An 18,101-nucleotide genomic window follows, 5' to 3' on the forward strand; every position below is an offset into this window, starting at 1 on the left:
GGTATTAAACCTTTGATTTCCTCTGACCTTTGATCTGACTTACCTAGCAGTTATGCAGGGGATGGGGCTAGGCTCTGGTAGTTTAGCACAGACTCCAAACCATGGTTCACCTTGACATTCTAATTGAAAAGTTATTGCCATAGGTGAAAGAAGCAATATATGACAGAATATACTACCACAACTGACTGAGGGCTGAGCTCCATAACTTATGATTTCTGTATGTAATTTAGCTACTGCAGTTCACTGTTCTGCACTGCAGTTGGGGAAAAAACCAGACATATTGCACTGTCAGTTATTATGAGGTACAAAAGAAATTAAGAAATCAAGGTACAGAGGTCATATCTAGAAGCTGATACATTCAGCAATAAGTCCAACTAATATATCACAATTCATATGGACTTCATTACATACAGATGTGAACTCTCTAACACTGAATAATAATTACACCACTAGCAGCCATGGACATGCACTTAAATCTTAAGAATGACAAAGTGACATCAGCTTTGCCACATAAATTGCTGCACACAGTACATGTGGGTTGTATATAACCCACTGAACTTAAAAAATATTTATTAAGCTTGAAGTCTGACTGACTTGAAAACTTATTTGTGAATCAATATTAAAAATGTAGAACAATGTTCCAAACAATATAGCTAGTACCTGTACCTGATGTTCATAGAAGTCTTATCAATCCTGTTATTGTTTACAGCATACAAGTCATCAATAATAAATGCTGCATCAGTGTCACAGCTAATGTGAACACTCTAACAATTGATTGGCACTAAGGCATTCAGTGGTTTATTTCTGAAAGCAGTAGCCCTGTTGAGAACTTCCTTCATTTACTTTTCTAGCATACCATTCAGCTCTTCTCTGTGAAACACAGCCTATGAAAAACAATAAAATACATTAACACAAAATTGAAACATATCACACAAATGGATGCTGCATGAAGGCATATCAGTAATGTCTGTATAAAATAACAGTTTTTATAGAGCAAGGAAGAAAGTGTTGAGAAAAAAGAGTAATACAACATAAATTAAAAAACATTTCACATGTTGCTATTAAATGGTCACATACCTCATCTGTTCAAGTAAAATAAAGGATTTTATGGATCATTTTGTTCATAAATGCATATTAGATGAAACATACTTGTCGAACTAAAACAGAGTAATCTTGATCAGTGGTGCAAAATAGTCACAAAAATGACTATGACAAAAAAAAATGGTTGACAAATGTAAATTTGTGGCACAAGATCATCTGATATTCTTATAAACTACCAACACATACATTAACCCACACTTCCAGTTTTTACATATGGCAGATACAAATAACTTCTAGGAGAAACCAGTGAAAAAAATCTTGGAATGTTTATCTATGTGTATTTATTCTTTGATGCTATTTGTGACAAATGGCAGAGCTATAATTTCTGGTTATGTGACACTGTACAAAGCAAAGAAAAAAATTCATCACCTCAGTGAATGTGTTGAACAAACAACTTTGTTACATCAATAGATGTATGTATATCAATCATTCACTACATTATAAACAATCACTACTGAAGGTGATCACAGGAAATTTAGTTTCAGTCACGTCCAGTATTCTCACTAATGAGTTGCACCATCACAGTATGCTTGGTGGAAGTTGTATTGACTGAATTAGAGATTGCATGTTGTGATGTTACTTTATATATTGAGTTGATAGTTCTACCTCAAATTAACAGAACTCATATTACACTTTTACTGTGACTAGAAGACAATTTTAATTATATTGATAGAAGAGTTTTTATACGTTTCCAATTGGATACACAAGATTGTATTTAATGTCGTAACAGAAAACTGAAAAACACTTCTAAATTAAAAAAATAAATTTATATTTCACAGCTACATTTATACTCTGCAACCATTGTACGGTGCCTGGTGGAGTGTACTTTCTTTCTTACATTGCTATCATAATGCCCATGCTAGATACAAAATGGAGTCAACTGAATTATCACAAAGTTCTTCTTGAATGCTTGTTCTCTAAATTTATTCAACAGAGTAACATTATCTTCCTTCCTGAGGTTCCAATTTTAAGTTCCCATACACTATTATCTGAGTTCTACTGACCACTTACAATAGTTGTTATGTCTGTATTTGATTGATGTGTACTGTTGTGCCTACCCAATCAAAGCTTCAAATGCCTGAGCAATACCTTATAATATATCATACTTTATTGTAAGTGGTTTCCTTTGCACTTCATTTTCCACAAATCCTCACACCAATATAAATCTTCAATTTCTCTTCTGGAGTACTCACTTCAAGTGTTCTGCCCATCCCATATTTCTTTGTAATATTACTCCTGTACATTTAAACAATTTGACAGGCTTCTGAAGTTTATTAGTAGTCTAGCAATTAGATACGTTTGGTCTTTTATCTGTTTGTAAAGAGAGAGCTGACCATTTTTTTTATATACAAAGTAGAAAAAAGATTGTTGAAGTCCTTTTTAATTTTCTTACAACAATCCAGGGACTTTTGTCTCCTGAAAAAAGTCAGTAAACAATCAAAAAATGCTAATGACAGTTTCTAACAAAATTTTCAATGTAAATAGGGAATATCAGAATCCTATTATATTTTCTTTGGAGACATTCAAAGCTATTGTATTTCTGCTGAATGTTTACAATTCCATTTAGTGGACTGTTTTGTACTACATTAAGCAATCTTTTTCACACCAATCACACATTTGAGTAAATACTCCACATAACTGTACCAAGGTAACCAATTGATAGTGCAGTGCAGTGTTCAGCACTTTTCAGGTCAGCTGTTTCTACTATTTGAAAGATGTATTTGATGTGGGGGAAGAGTGAGCTGTGTTTCACATAGGTAGAGTCACCTGACCCCTTGTTAACACTTTGAAACAAAGTTCTGTTGTCAATATTGAAACTTAGAATATTCTCTGGGATCCTGCAACAATCGAATCATAGAAATATTGGTTTTGGTCTGTAATTTCGTGTAGGGTTATTCACTCCTTCACCAACCTACCAAACAGAATTCATGTGTGACTGTTCACTGTGCAAGACATATAAATACAAATATGGCAAGGTGCTAATTCTGCAATGTATCCAATGTAAAATCTTATAGGAGTTCTATTATGGCCTGTTGTATTGTTTGCTATCTTCTGGAGTTATATCTGTGGCTGGCCCTAGAAAGAAAAGAGGTTATTTATGTAGACATAAGGCTAGGTGGGAACATGAGTGGAAGCATGATCACTGTCAAGGGTTACAGTCAACCCCATCTGACCACCACAAGGAATGATTGCTGTATTTTATGTCAAGCATATTATAACTCCTTCACATCTTGTGCCTGCCATCTGGGAACAAGTAACAATCTTTCTGCAACTTTCTGTGTTAACTTGCACCATTGGAGCAGCTGGACTAGGGAATTACCATCCCATATGTAGGATACTGCTAATCCCATGCCGGCCGCGGAGGTCTCGCGGTTCTAGGCGGGCAGTCCGGAACCATGCGGCTGCTACGGTCGCAGGTTCGAATCCTGCCTCAGGCATGGATGTGTGTGATGTCCTTAGGTTAGTTAGGTTTAAGTAGTTCTAAGTTCTAGGGGACTGATGACCACAGCAGTTGAGTCCCATAGTGCTCAGAGTCATTTAAACAATTTTGCTAATCCCATAACAAAAACAGCTGCATTTGAAATGGTGCCATAACCAGGAAGCTTGATTGCTGATGAATGGCACCACACTGTGTTCAGCGGTGAATCACAGTTCTGGATAACACTACTTGACCATCATTAGCATGTATGGCAGTGACCTGGGAAAATGTCTCATTCTTCCTATGGCTTGGAGAGGAACAGTGTTGTTACTTCGGTATCATGGCATGGGAAACCATTGTGTTCAACAACAGGACATGATTGATAGTGATTGAGGGAATTCTGACAGCGCAACTGTATGTGATAGATGTATTGCTTCTTCACTTGTTACCTCTCTTGCGGCAGTATTTTGGTTCCATTTTTCAAGAGGACAAGCATTGTTTTGCGCATGTCTCCATGAATAGTCTGTGTGATGTTGAGCTACTTTTATGGCCTTCAAGATCTACAGACCAGCCTCTGATAGAATATGTGTGGGACCAGCTCAGATTTCAACTCTGTCTCAGTGGCAATATCTTGGATATTGGGCCAACATCCCTCAGGAGAAGACATAATGACTGTATGACACCCTTCCCAACCATATTAGTGCATACAGCCAGGCCACAGGAGGTGCAAAATCATACTGATAAGTTCTTGCCAAGTTCTTTGTATATTTGACTTGATATTGTGATGGCTGAAATGTTATCACATACCCTCTCAAGCACCTAAGTTTCATTTCATTTCCTCTCCGTTTCTGGATGTATCACTTTCTTTTGTGCGGCAGTGTAAATAATGTTCAGCTTATATTTTACTACTGTATTCTTGTGCCTTCGTCCCGTATCAGCACTGGGTCGACGTAGTTGTTAATGTGCAATTTGAAGGGGTGGCTGAGCGTCATCCCTATTGTCATCACATCATCCTCCCGAGACGGAATATGTGGAAGTGAGCGAAAGTTTCTGAAATGTTTGCGAATAGTGTAAGTCAGGTGGGACTCTGTTACCAGTCCGGTATTCACCTAGTGGGAGTGGGAAATCGCATTATAACCACATCTAGGCTGACCACCGCACATATTTTCGTCGATAATCTGGTGGGAGGATTCGATCTGAGGCAGGTGCACCGCCACGTACTGGAAGTGGCTTTTCATCACGCATAGCTATCCAGATGGGTTTCTACTTGTGCCGGCCGATGTGGCCGAGTGGTTCTAGGCGCTTCAGTCCGGAGCCACGCTGCTGCGGTCGCAGGTTCGAATCCTGCCTCGGGCATGGATGTGTGTGATGTCCTTAGGTTAGTTAGGTTTAAGTAGTTCTAAGTCTAGGGGACTGATGACATCAGAGGTTAAGTCCCATAGTGTTTAGAGCCATTTGAACCATTTGTTTACTTGTGCGTTCGGTATATAAGGAAAGATTATGCAGTAGGTTTCTTGTTCACAAATCGCATTTGAACGTTGGCTATTTCCCAGAAGATTGTTTTATACCTCGTGTAAAGTGGACAAATGCCTACCAAATCGACAGTGTCAGGGTCGCGACGTGTTCATAGTTTCGCGATATTGCTGTTCGCATTTGTCAATTTCCTTACTGACTATGGAACTGATGGGTTCAGGAGAGCCATACTCATCGCGATGCCAGGTCTCAACTGTCCCACGTGACTAGAGCCCGAAAGGATAGATATATTGTTAGCTGTGCCTTGCAACATTCTAAAGCCACGTTTCATAACTTGAGCCAGGAAGCGGGTTTATTTACAAGCAAGTCTCGTCACGGGCGTTGCTGCGACGTCTGGAACACCGAGGATCGTCAACACGGAGACCATTGCTGCGGCTTCCTTTCACGCTGCAGCAGAGACACGTGCCGACAACTGAGCGCCGAGCGACAACACTGCACCAAACGACTCCATTTTCTATATACAGCCCCATAATGAACGTATCAGCATGTGAACTAACGTTGCCAGATCGCATTCGTGATTGTCATTCAAATTCAACAGCTGGGACGTTTCTGGTCCATTTGGATACAAAGTTTCTATTCCCATTGGCTCACGTAGCTGGTTACGTGGGCAGCAGGCGTTACATTTTTGACGTGTATTGCTGTACTGTGTCTTCCAGGTCTCCGTGACGTATTTATTAACAAGATGAAGCATGTTGCTAGTGCTGTCGTGAACTACCTGGACACGGAGCTTGCACGACTTTTGCCCCGCCTAGCATGATTTCGAGCGCTCTCACCCAGTGGAAGCATATTGTCATCGTTTGCACGCCACCTCTCTCAGTCACTACGATTCATCAACTATGGCATAAAACTGAAGCAGCATGTAATTAGGGATGGCATCTCTGTGTACTAAGTACTGCACCCGGTCTTCTGGAGTTGTAAACTGCGTGCAGACAACAGCAAGGTCCACGAATTATCTCAAAGCCTTCAGCGTTATCCAATAGCTCATTAATATTCTAAACAGTAATAGTCTCTCACATTGACTTTGTGTTTTCCTGAAATCACCTTTGCATCCGTCGGTTTTGTTCTGTTAAGAAACACATGTTGAGTTCTTTCTGCAAGGAAGCCCTGCAACCAGTCAGAAATCTACTCCGATACTCCGTAAGCTTATGTATTTTTCGCTAAACGACAGTGCGGGAGTTTATGGAATGCCATCCTAAATATGACTCATATTTTGTTCTAACTCAACTCAAGATATCAACCCAAAAAACAATCGAACATATTTCAAACTTTTTCAGTGACAGAAATATTTTTGCTGTAAGATAAAGCAAGTAAAAAGAAAAAAGAGTCAGGCCACAGTAATTTATCTTTTAATAAATGAGAGCTTTACATTAGGCACGTAATTGCTGTGCCGTGCAACCAGCCTTGGCTCGCAGTGCGACTGTGTCTGTGAATACCGCCATTACATGCAGCTTGGCGAAAAAGAGTAGAGCATTGAGACGCCGCGAATGTCTCGTTCTACAATGCCAGAGACACAACCAACGGAATTTTCCCGAGCGCTAAGCACTCAGAACTGGTCGGCACTTGACAATGAGTCGCGCATTTTCATCTCGGCGCTAGGCACTTTGCGCAAGTGGAATGTGGGTGCGTTGCGTAATAGATCAGTCAGGAAGGACGTCCGGTGGTTGTTAGACTAAGGCGACCGTGACGTCACAGTAGGCTGCCGAAATATTTCGCACTTCCTACGCTCTCAGTGTAAATGACGCATAGTACCTGACGTGTGGAAATGCAGTGATAAGTTTGACAAAAAACAAACATAGTGTACCAAAAATTTTCGCCTTGATGCCGAGAAGAACGCTTTGAATCAAGTGCGACTGTAAATAGTTTATTTACTGAAGAAAACAATTTATTTCTAGCTACCGACAATACTCCATTGTAGCACTGATAACCAAAATTTCACGTAAGTTTGGAACCGACGTATAAAAGTTGGCGACTTATAATTTTCTGGGTAATCTGGTTCTAGTATAGGTGAACGGCAAGGACAATGTCTAGATTACAATAAGAGCACAAAAGAACAAGTTTCAAGACAGTTCGTTGATCCGACTACAGATTGGTTCCAAACGAATTCTTTTGATAGTTGAATAAACGCAGAAACAAAATCTGGGGAACAGGGTCGATGAGATATTGTTTTCAAAATTCGCAAGTTTCTGTCATAGCAGCGGCCGATGAGAATCCTCTAAAAAAAGAAACAAAGAGTCATAATCAGTTTTACTGGCGGTAAAATGGTTTTCACTTTTTTTGGTACGCTCCCATCATGGGCAGCACAATATTTTGACTGCAGTTTGGGCTTCAGTTTCTGAGGTCATCAGTCCACTAGAATTAGAACCACTTAAACGTAACTAACCTAAGGACAGCACACACATCCATGCCCAAGGCAGGATTCGAACCTGCGACCGTAGCAGCACCACAGTTCCGAACTGAAGCGCCTAGAACCGCTCGGCCACAACGGCTGGCGACATGGGAGGGGAGAGTGGTGGGGGTTGTGGGCCGGCGCTGTAGGGGAAATACCGAGCCCTACAGGTGAAGTGCCGTTCTAAATTGAAGTCTACGCTAACATTTTTTGTAAATATTCAGAAAGATCTACTGTCACTCCTTCTTTGATTAGTATCTGAAAAGAACTGCGCTGGAAAGGCAGCAAAAGTAACAATTTATTATCGCCTCGCTACTGTCGCAGGTTCGAATCCTTCCTCGGGCATGGATGTGTGTGATGTCCTTAGGTTAGTTAGGTTTAAGTAGTTCTAAGTTCTAGGGGAATGATGATCTCAGAAGTTAAGCCCCATAGTGCTCAGAGCCATATTTTCGCCCGGCTTATTAATCATTTGTAACTTTTAGATAAGAGTCAGTAGTGGCGAATTTTGAGTAAAACCTAAATTTCTTTTACTGCCGAGTTAAAGTTTGTTTCTTTTGGCAGAACACAGCGGAGTTTACACAATTTGACCACACTAACATGTTGGACAGACACAGGTGCAGGAGAATTCTGAAACTGGTTTATTAAGTGAGGACCTGAAGAAAAGTTAGGTTATTAGCTCATGAGAAAGCGCATCCTTGTACAACAATAAACGTGTAATATCTTCTGTTGTTCCAGAACCCACAGCATTTCTCATTTCACCAGCTACTAATGATCCTTAAAAATTGCATTCAGGTGTCGAAAATGTAGTTAGTGGAATAACATGGCAGATAATTAAGTTTTTCATAATAACCATTTGGCAAAATAATCTTCTCTTTGCGTGTTATCATTTGCAAAAATATCATTTTGGTATCTCAAGATGTTTATAAAATAGGAGGATTGTTGTGGATATTTAATTACAGATTTATCGCTGGTTGTTCGCGTTTGCAAGCGTGTCAGCTACTTACGATCAATTTTCTCAGTATTGGTGACATACAGAGACCTCCACCCAAGTCTAAAGAAAAATTCAGTATGTTAGCTGAAGTTCATACGCATCAACATACGCTAATGGAAATTAAAATTGCCACACCAAGAAGAAATGCAGATGATAAACGGGTATTCATTGAACAAACATATTATACTAGAGCTGACATGTGATTACATTTTCACGCAGTTTGGGTGCATAGATCCTGAGAAATCAGTACCCAGAACAACCACGTCTGGCCGTAATAACGGCCTTGATACGCCTGGGCATTGAGTCAAACAGAGCTTGGATAGCGTCTACAGGTACAGCTGCCCATGCAGCTTCAACACGATACCACAGTTCATCAAGAGTAGTGACTGGCGTATTGACATGAGCCAGACTTTTTGAATTGGTGAGAGATCTGGAGAATGTGCTGACCAGGGCAGCTGTCGAACGTTTTCTGTATCCAGACCCGCACAGGATCTGCAACATGCGGTCGTGCATTATCCTGCTGAAATGTAGGGTTTCGCAGAGAGCCACGGGTCGTAACACATCTGAAATGTAACGTCCACTGTTCAATCTGCCGCCAATGCGAACAAGAGGTGACCGAGACGTGTAACCAATGACACCCCCTACCATCACGCCGGGTGATAGGCCAGTATGGCGATGACGAATACACGCTTCCAATGTGCGTTCACCGCGATGTCGCCAAAGACGCATGCGACCATCATTATGCTGTAAACAGAACCTGGATTCATCCGAAAAAATGACGTTTTGGCATTCGTGCATCCAGGTTCGTCGTTGAGTGCACCATCGCAGGCGTTCCTGTCTGTGATGCAGCGTCAAGGGTAGCCGCAGCCATGGTCTCCGAGCTCATAGTTCATGCTGCTGCAAACGTCATCGAACTGTTCGCGCAGATGGTTGTTGTCTTGCAAACGTCCCCGTCTGTTGATTCAGGGATCGAGACATGGCTGCACGATCCGTTACAGCCATGCGGATAAGATGCCTGTCATCTCGACTGCTAGCGATACGAGGCCGTTGGGGTCCAGCACGGCGTTCCGTATTACCCCCCTGAACCCAACGATTCCATATTTTCCTAACAGTCATTGGATCTCGATCAACGCGAGCAGCAATGTCGCGATACGATAAACCGCAATCGCGATAGGCTACAATCTGAATTTTATCAAAGTCGGAAACGTGATGGTACGCATTTCTCCTCCTTACAAGAGGCATCGCAACAACGTTTCACCAGCCAACGCCGGTCAACTGCTGTTTGTGTAAGAGAAATCGGTTGGAATATTTCTTTACGCCAGCACGTTGTAGGTGTGGCCACCTCGCCACCCTTGTGTGAATGCTCTGAAAAGCTAATCATTTGCATATCACAGCAGCTTCTTCCTGTCGGTTAAATTTCGCGTGTGTAGCACATCATCTTCGTGGTGTAGCATTTTAGTGGCCAGTATTGTATCATGTAATATGCACCAAACGCAAAATCGCAGCTACCTCTATTTTTCACTGCACACTTTTGCGAATTTTGGACACTGTCGTACTGAAATGTAAACATCACAAGAACTGTGACCATTAACAAAATCGTAGGCACCTCATCATGAAGGTGACATATAAAGCTATACGTAACGCAAAAATGATTTTTTTTAACGAATAGTTTCTGTAAAATCGTTTGAGAAAGATTGCATGGTGTGCACCTCGATTCTGGCATTGCAGCGCATCGCCAAGCGGCCGAAAGCGGGCAATGGCGATCCCTACCATTCCGAACAAATGAATATACGCCTCCCAGCGCTTTGTACGAGAACTGGTCACTGCGCACCGAACATCGTGTCGTGCGTGGCCTCTGGTGTGGCAAATGCCTGCTTTCGTTATCTGGGGGCTGTCTGTCTGAAAGGTGTGGATGTTTAAATAATTTCGTACAGCGATTTTGTTGTTCGCGAATTCAAGAATCAGCTGGTAGCCATGTCGGCCGGGAGTCACGGAACCTCTAAGAGGTGGGGATGAGGTATCAATACTGATGCGTGCGTGAAGTCGGGAGTGAGTGGTCCTCTGTGGTCAGTAAAGTTGTTTCCTGGTTTCAGAGAGAACGGGAGCGCCTTAACGAATGAGCGTTTGTTACCTGTATAGAAATCGTATATTAGGGCGTGAAGACGTGAACGAACAAAAAAAAATGTGTGCACACGGTACAGACTACGACAGAGAAGCCGCGGGGCTAAGTTAGTCTAGACATGGCGCTTCTTGAAACGGAAAACACTTCGGTAGCCTTTGTTACGGAACCACCCACCATGCGAGCACCACTAATTAATTTTGGAAGTCACTTGGCTCCGATATAACTTATTTACCATTACACAGAACACCGTTCTAAGCTCGAATGACACTTCCAACGTACTGAGGGCATTGAATAGGTGCCGTTCATGGTAAAATACGACAGTGCAACCTGCTGGCTTGTCTAGTATCTGGACTTTCGTTCAAGCACGCATTTCTCGCGATGTATGTGTATTTTTGTCCAACCCCTGTGCCAAAACCAATATTACGCCATTCATAGCGCTCATACACGGACTGGTGTGTGTGTGTGTGTCTTAAAGAAAACCATACAACTAATGGCTTTATACGTTTATTTGGAAGTTGAAGGTAAGGTTCTTTTACGAACTTTACTTTTAGGTTTGTGTAGTTCACATTGGACAAGAATTTCCGATTACTTTGTTGAGGTCCTACACCGGGAAGATAATTTCAAGGTCGATTTCTCCCTCTATCTTTGGCCAAACAAGCTCTTTCATCTCTGATGGCCTCTAAACCGACGAGACGTTAAACACAAACTTTCCTTTGACTCCTGGGAATCACTACCGGCATAGATCAACTACACCTCCCGTTAATTGCTCGTCGGAGCGAAGGAACTGTTACGCACAAAGTTCTTTACACACCGCTGGTCTGCTGGGAACGTTCCCATGTAGGAGCCACTTTCCACAGCTAAGTTTACGACGCACAGTGTGTAAAGCAAGGTCGGCCTGAATATAGACCTTCTGCTGGAGAAACGTTGCGTTTCTAACTGTATATCAAGGATGTATATTGTCCGATCAAAAATAATCGGCTGCCCCTACGTAAAGCGGAATTGACCACTAAATCTACATCTACATCTACATCCATACTCCGCAAGCCACCTGACGGTGTGTGGCGGAGGGTACCCTGAGTACCTCTATCGGTTCTCCCTTCTAATCCAGTCTAGTATTGTACGTCGAAAGAAGGATTGTCGGTATGCTTCTGTGTGGGCTCTAATCTCTCTGATTTTATCCTCATGGTCTCTTCGCGAGATATACGTAGGAGGGAGCAATATACTGCTTGACTCTTCGGTGAAGGTATGTTCTCGAAACTTTAACAAAAGCCCGTACCGAGCTACTGAGCGTCTCTCCTGCAGAGTCTTCCACTGGAGTTTATCTATCATCTCCGTAACGCTTTCGCAATTACTAAATGATCCTGTAACGAAGCGCGCTGCTCTCCGTTGGATCTTCTCTATCTCTTCTATCAACCCTACCTGGTGCGGATCCCACACTGCTGAGCAGTATTCAAGCATTGGGCGAACAAGCGTACTGTAACCTACTTCCATTGTTGTCGGATTGCATTTCCTTAGGATTCTTCCAATGAATCTCAGTCTGGCATCTGCTACTGTGGCGGAGGATGTTACGATAAGCAGTCGCAGTAGTATGAAAAGAGGCTGGGCATAGTGTGCTGGCAGGACAAAAACAGTAACGGCAGGGTGGATGGTTCAAGAGAACTCAGTGACTTCGAACCCGGACTAGTTACTGGAGTCACCTGCGTAACAAATTCATCGACGACATTTCTACCCTTCTAACGCTGCCCAAGTCGAATGTTGGTGATGTAATTGTGAAGTGGTTCAAAAATGGTTCAAATGGCTCCAAGCACTATGGGACTTAACATCTGAGATCATCAGTCCCCTAGACTTAGAACTACTTAAACCTAACTTACCTAAGGACGTCACGCGCATCCACGCCCGAGGCAGGATTCGAACCTGCGACCGTAGCCGCAGCGCCGTTCCGGACTGAAGCGCTTAGAAGCGCTCAGCCACCGTGGGCGGCTAACTGTGAAGTGGAAACGCGAAGAAAAAACCGGAGTTAAACCAACGCCAGCCAGACCTCAACTAACGACCGACAGAGACAGTCGAGCATTGGGGAGGGCGGAAGTAAAACATCGCATGAAATCAGCGAAAAAACCACTCGTGAGTTCCAAAGTGCCACCAGCAGTGCAGATAGCACAATGACTTTGCGTAGGGAGTTACGAAGAGTGAGCTACAAAGGTCGCGCAGCCCCTTATAAGCCACACATTTCTGCAGTTACTGACAAGTGACGCTTGAGGTGATGTAAAGTGTGACGCCATTCGATATTTTATGGTTGGAGAAGAGTGATTTGGAGTGATGAACCCGGCAATCCGATGGAGGGTGTGAATTTGTCGAATACCTGGAGGACGTTACCTGCCATCATGTGTAGTGCCAACAGTGAAGTACAGACGAGGTTGTGTTACGGTATAAGGGTGTTTCTCGTTGTTGAGACGTGCCCCAAACATTCAGCGCAAGAAAACGCTAAATTCGGAGGTGTATGATCACACATTTTACAGCACTGGTGTAGAGTAGAAGAACAGTTCGGCGACGATGAATGTTTGTATCAACGTGACGATGCATCCTGTCAGAAAAGCAGCATCCACGAGGCAGTGGAGTGGGCAATACCGTTCCAGAAATGGACTGGCTTACACGCGGTGGCGACCTGAATCCAATGGAAAAACTCTGGAATGACTTAGAACATCGACTTCGCTCCAGACACTAGCGTCCAACGTCACTACCCTGTCTGGTTTCGGCTCTTGAGGAAAAATAGGGTGTCGTTTCTCTACAGACATTCACACACCTCACCGAAAGTATTTCAAGCGATGAATGCTTGTTACAGATGCGGTGAAAGTAACTCTAAAGTTTGGAAGAATCGATCCTAAAACCAACATGCATACAAAACAAAACTGTTTTTACAAACAGTACGTGTTTTACATTTTTGTTGTCGCTCTGTAAGTAGCATATATGACGACAGATTTTATTTTATGTATTTAAGTCTTTCACAGAATCTTCCGATGGCTTTGTTTCAAACAGCAGGCTGTTACAATGCCTCTGTTGAATACAGAACAACTCCTGGGCGATGCAGGAAGACCTCAGCTTCTCTGTGTAGTCTCAGGAAAGAAGAACAAGTCCCAAAACACATGACGGTGTGAGCCAAGCAGTGCCAGATGTCCAGTGAACATAAATACAAGACACCACATGACTGGTGCTACATTCGAATTTAATGGGGGAAATTCGTATCATGTGCTATTGTTTATCATTATACCTTAGTTCACAAGGGAAAAAATAGTAAGACATATACGTAAGCACCACTCAATGATTAGGCCTTAGGCCTGTTCTAACTGGTCAGCTGCTACATACGAAGCAGGACGAGGAGCGATTTATGATCGTGGTGTATGTCATCCCTCCAGCCGTTATTGCCATTAGCTAAAGCCTGATGATGCCGCTGCTTCTTTCCTCGAGCAACTCCTCATTTCCCCTCATAAGATAGAGTGGACCTCATTTAAATCATCCACTGAACCACAAAAGATTTGTAGAGGTACCTGGAATTGAAGTTGGGTACTTCCGCACCGAAGCTAAACTTCCTTTTTTTAAGGGAGGGGGGGGGGGAGAATTTTCCTTCCTTTCGATCTGTATCTTCGCCGTTTTTCGTCAATGGAAATTTGTGGTAGCATCTACGGGGCCAAACTACTCAGGTCATCGATCCCTAAGCTTACACACTACTTAATCCAACTTAAACTAAGTTACGCTAAGGACAACACACACGCCCTTGCCCGAGTGAGGATTCGTACCTCCGATGGGGGCTCCATCGATGAGAACATCACTCACTCTTTTTATTACGGAGGGTGGCCAGTCCTCTACCAGACCCGCAGAGCTGCCGTCCTGCCAAGCATTCGGCTATGTTAGCGGTGGAAAAAAATAGTCACTCCCTAAAAAAGCACGGATCACGTAGGTGCGCTGCAGATGGCATAGAAATGATACCACATTTCCTTCCATGGCGGACGAAAATAATGGTAATGAAATGGTATGTTAGTGTGTGTGCGCTAAAATCGTATGTCCAGATTCAATAAGTAATGCAACACATTTTTTTCTGTGCCAATCTCAGTTGCAAAATGTGGAATTTGTTGAGAGATATCGTGGGATATACCGGCTTAAGCCCCTAAGATTTCATGAAGTACTGACTGGTGGTGGTGCTGTACACAGTAGCCTTCAAAATGCCGCCTGTCATTGAATTGTTTTTGACGGAAAACCAGAGCACCGCAGATATTCACAGACGCTTGTACAAGTCAACGGAGACCAAAATGGTTCAAATGGTTCTAAGCACTATTGGATTTAATATCTGAAGTCATCAGTCCCCTGGACTTAGAACTACTTAAACCTAACTAACCTAAGGACATCACACACGTCCATGCCCGAGGCAGGATTCGAACCTGCGACCGTAGCAGCTCGTGGTTCCGGACTGAAGTGCCTAGAACCTCTCGGCCACCCCACCCGGCGATTAATTTTTCAGTTACAGCCAGCCCAGCGGAGACCTAGCACTAAACAAAATCACTCAGTAACGTCGCACAAACCTGTCAAATTTCCCGTGTGCCGGCCAGCCGCACACAGCTGTGACTCCTGAAACGTTGGAACGTGTGGACACACTTACTCGAGATGAGCAATGGATCACAATCAAACACATAGCTGCACAACTGAGTGTCTGTTGATAGTGCTGAAACACTCGTCCACCAGTTGGGGTACGCAAAGGTGTGCGCCCGCTGGTTTCCCCGCGCCTAACGGAAGATCATAAAGAGCAAGAAAGAACCGCCTGTGCTGAATTACTTGTCCGTTACGACGCTGCTCGTGACGACGTTTTGTCGAATATTGCCACACTGTCATCGTCACTTCGAACCGGAAACAAAACGGCAATCCATGGAGTGGCATCGCACCGCTCTGAAGAAAAATTTCAGAGCTGCACCCTCAGCGGGTGAGGTCAGGGCGACGGTCATCTGATACTCTGAAGGGGTTATTCTTTTTGATGTCGTCCCTCATGCTGCAACGACCAGCTCTGAAGTGTACTGTGCTATCTACCGTCAGGGAACTGGAGGAACGACTTCAGTGTGTTCGTCACCACAAAAATGCAAACGAACTTCTCCTTCTTCATGACATCGCCAGGTGTCACACAAGTCTGTGCATCGATGGGGAGCTCACAAACCTCATTCTACCATTCATCCTCCTCCAGTCTACAGCCCGAATGTCCTACCTTCCGGCTGCCATCTGTATGACCCCACGAAGGGTGGAGTCCGCGGGAAGCAGTACGTGGATGATGGGGAGATTACTGATGCAGTAAGACGTTGGCTCCTATGCCGACCAGTAGAGGCGTAACACGCGATCATACAGACCCTCCCAGTATCGTGGCGTAAGGACGTCGCATTAAACGGTGATTATGTCGCAAAACAGCGTGTTTTTGGCTGAAAGAGTAAGGAACAATATCATCTAGTGTAACGTTACTATGTCGGTGCATGACAAACAGAATGCTGTAGTCGAGTTTCGAATTCGAAGAGTTCGTCTAAACATGGAGCACGCTCTCCTTCAGCATGACAATGGCAGACTACAAAAGATCACTGCGACATCTGCAACAAGCAGACGCCTTCAGTTCATTCTTTTCGATCGTCCTCCATACAGTTCCAACTTGGCTCCATCCGTTTTTCATCTACTTCTACAACTTACAGAACCCATTCAAGGACTTCAGTTTGATAGTGAAGAAGTTGTGCAAGTGGAGGTGAGGTTGGTGCTCCGTCAACGTAGTTAAACATTCTGCATTGACGGTATCAACAAACTGGTCTTTCATTGCGAGATATATGTTCACAGCCAGGGTAACTATGTTGAGAAATAAATATGCAGACATGCAGAAAAAAGACGTAGAATGTTACTAAATTTTGTATTACACGAATTGCTACATCTACATCTACATGACTACTCTGCAATTCACATTTAAGTGCTTGGCAGAGGGTTCATCGAACCACAATCATACTATCTCTCTACTATTCCACTCCCGAACAGCGCGCGGGAAAAACGAACACCTAAACCTTTCTGTTCGAGCTCTGATTTCTCTTATTTTATTTTGATGATCATTCCTGCCTATGTAGGTTGGGCTCAACAAAATATTTTCGCATTCGGAAGAGAACGTTGGTGACTGAAATTTCGTAAAAAGCTCTCGCCGTGACGAAAAACGTCTATGCTGTAATGACTTCCATCCCAACTCGTGTATCATATCTGCCACACTCTCTCCTCTATAACGCGATAATACAAAACGAGCTGCCCTTCTTTGCACCCTCTCGATGTCCTCCGTCAATCCCACCTGGTAAGGATCCCACACCGCGCAGCAATATTCTAACAGAGGACGAGCGAGTGTAGTGTAAGCTGTCTCTTTAGTGGACTTGTTGCATCTTCTAAGTGTCGTGCCAATGAAACGCAACCTTTGGCTCGCCTTCCCGACAATATTATCTATGTGGTCCTTCCAACTGAAGTTGTTCGTAATTTTAACACCCAGGTACTTAGTTGAATTGACTGCCTTGAGAATTGTACTATTTATCGAGTAATCGAATTCCAACGGATTTCTTTTGGAACTCATGTGGATCATCTCACACTTTTCGTTATTTAGCGTCAACTGCCACCTGACACACCATACAGCAATCTTTTCTAAATCGCTTTGCAGCTGATACTGGTCTTCGGATGACCTTACTAGACGGTAAATTACGGCATCATCTGCGAACAGTCTAAGAGAACTGCTCAGATTGTCACCCAGGTTATTTATATAGATCAGGAACAGTAGAGGTCCCAGGACGCTTCCCTGGGAAACACCTGATATCACTTCAGTTTTACTCGATGATTTGCCGTCTATTACTACGAACTGCGACCTTCCTGACAGGAAATCACGAATCCAGTAGCACAACTGAGACGATACCCCATAGCTCCGCAGCTTGATTAGAAGTCGCTTGTGAGGAACGGTGTCAAAAGCTTTCCGGAAATCTAGAAATACGGAATCAACTTGAGATCCCCTGTCGATAGCGGCCATTACTTCGTGCGAATAAAGAGCTAGCTGCGTTGCACAAGAGCGATGCTTTCTGAAGCCATGCTGATTACGTGTCAATAGATCGTTCCCTTCGAGGTGATTCATAATGTTTGAATACAGTATATGCTCCAAAACCCTACTGCAAACCGACGTCAATGATATAGGTCTGTAGTTAAATGGATTACTCCTACTACCCTTCTTGAACACTGGTGCGACCTGCGCAATTTTCCAATCTGTAGGTACACATCTATCGGTGAGCGAGCGGTTGTATATGAGTGCTAAGTAGGGAGCTATAGTATCAGCGTAATCTGAAAGGAACCTAATCGGTATACAATCTGGACCTGAAGACTTGCCCGTATCAAGCGATTTGAGTTGCTTCGCAACCCCTAAGGTATCTACTTCTAAGAAACTCATGCTAGCAGATGTTCGTGTTTCAAATTCTGGAATATTCCATTCGTCTTCCCTGGTGAAGGAATTTCGGAAAACTGCGTTCAA

General features: G+C 43.3%; 1 protein-coding gene across 6 annotated transcripts in view; it reads right to left on the reverse strand.

Moving 5' to 3' along the window:
• The window catches only part of LOC126284978 (alpha-tocopherol transfer protein-like), a 295,767-nt gene that overhangs the window by 31,246 nt on the left and 246,420 nt on the right, over positions 1 to 18,101 (reverse strand). For 2 of the 6 annotated variants that reach the window (XM_049984260.1, XM_049984257.1), the window contains exon 2: positions 667 to 884. The gene's annotated coding sequence lies outside the window, so the exon portion shown is untranslated. Of the gene's footprint in view, positions 1 to 660; positions 885 to 1,077; positions 1,413 to 18,101 lie in introns of those variants that run through there. The other 4 variants (XM_049984261.1, XM_049984258.1, XM_049984262.1 and 1 more) reach the window with 4 other exon arrangements.

Source organism: Schistocerca gregaria, chromosome 8, assembly GCF_023897955.1.
Source record: "Schistocerca gregaria isolate iqSchGreg1 chromosome 8, iqSchGreg1.2, whole genome shotgun sequence".
Taxonomy (NCBI): Eukaryota; Metazoa; Arthropoda; class Insecta; order Orthoptera; family Acrididae; genus Schistocerca; species Schistocerca gregaria.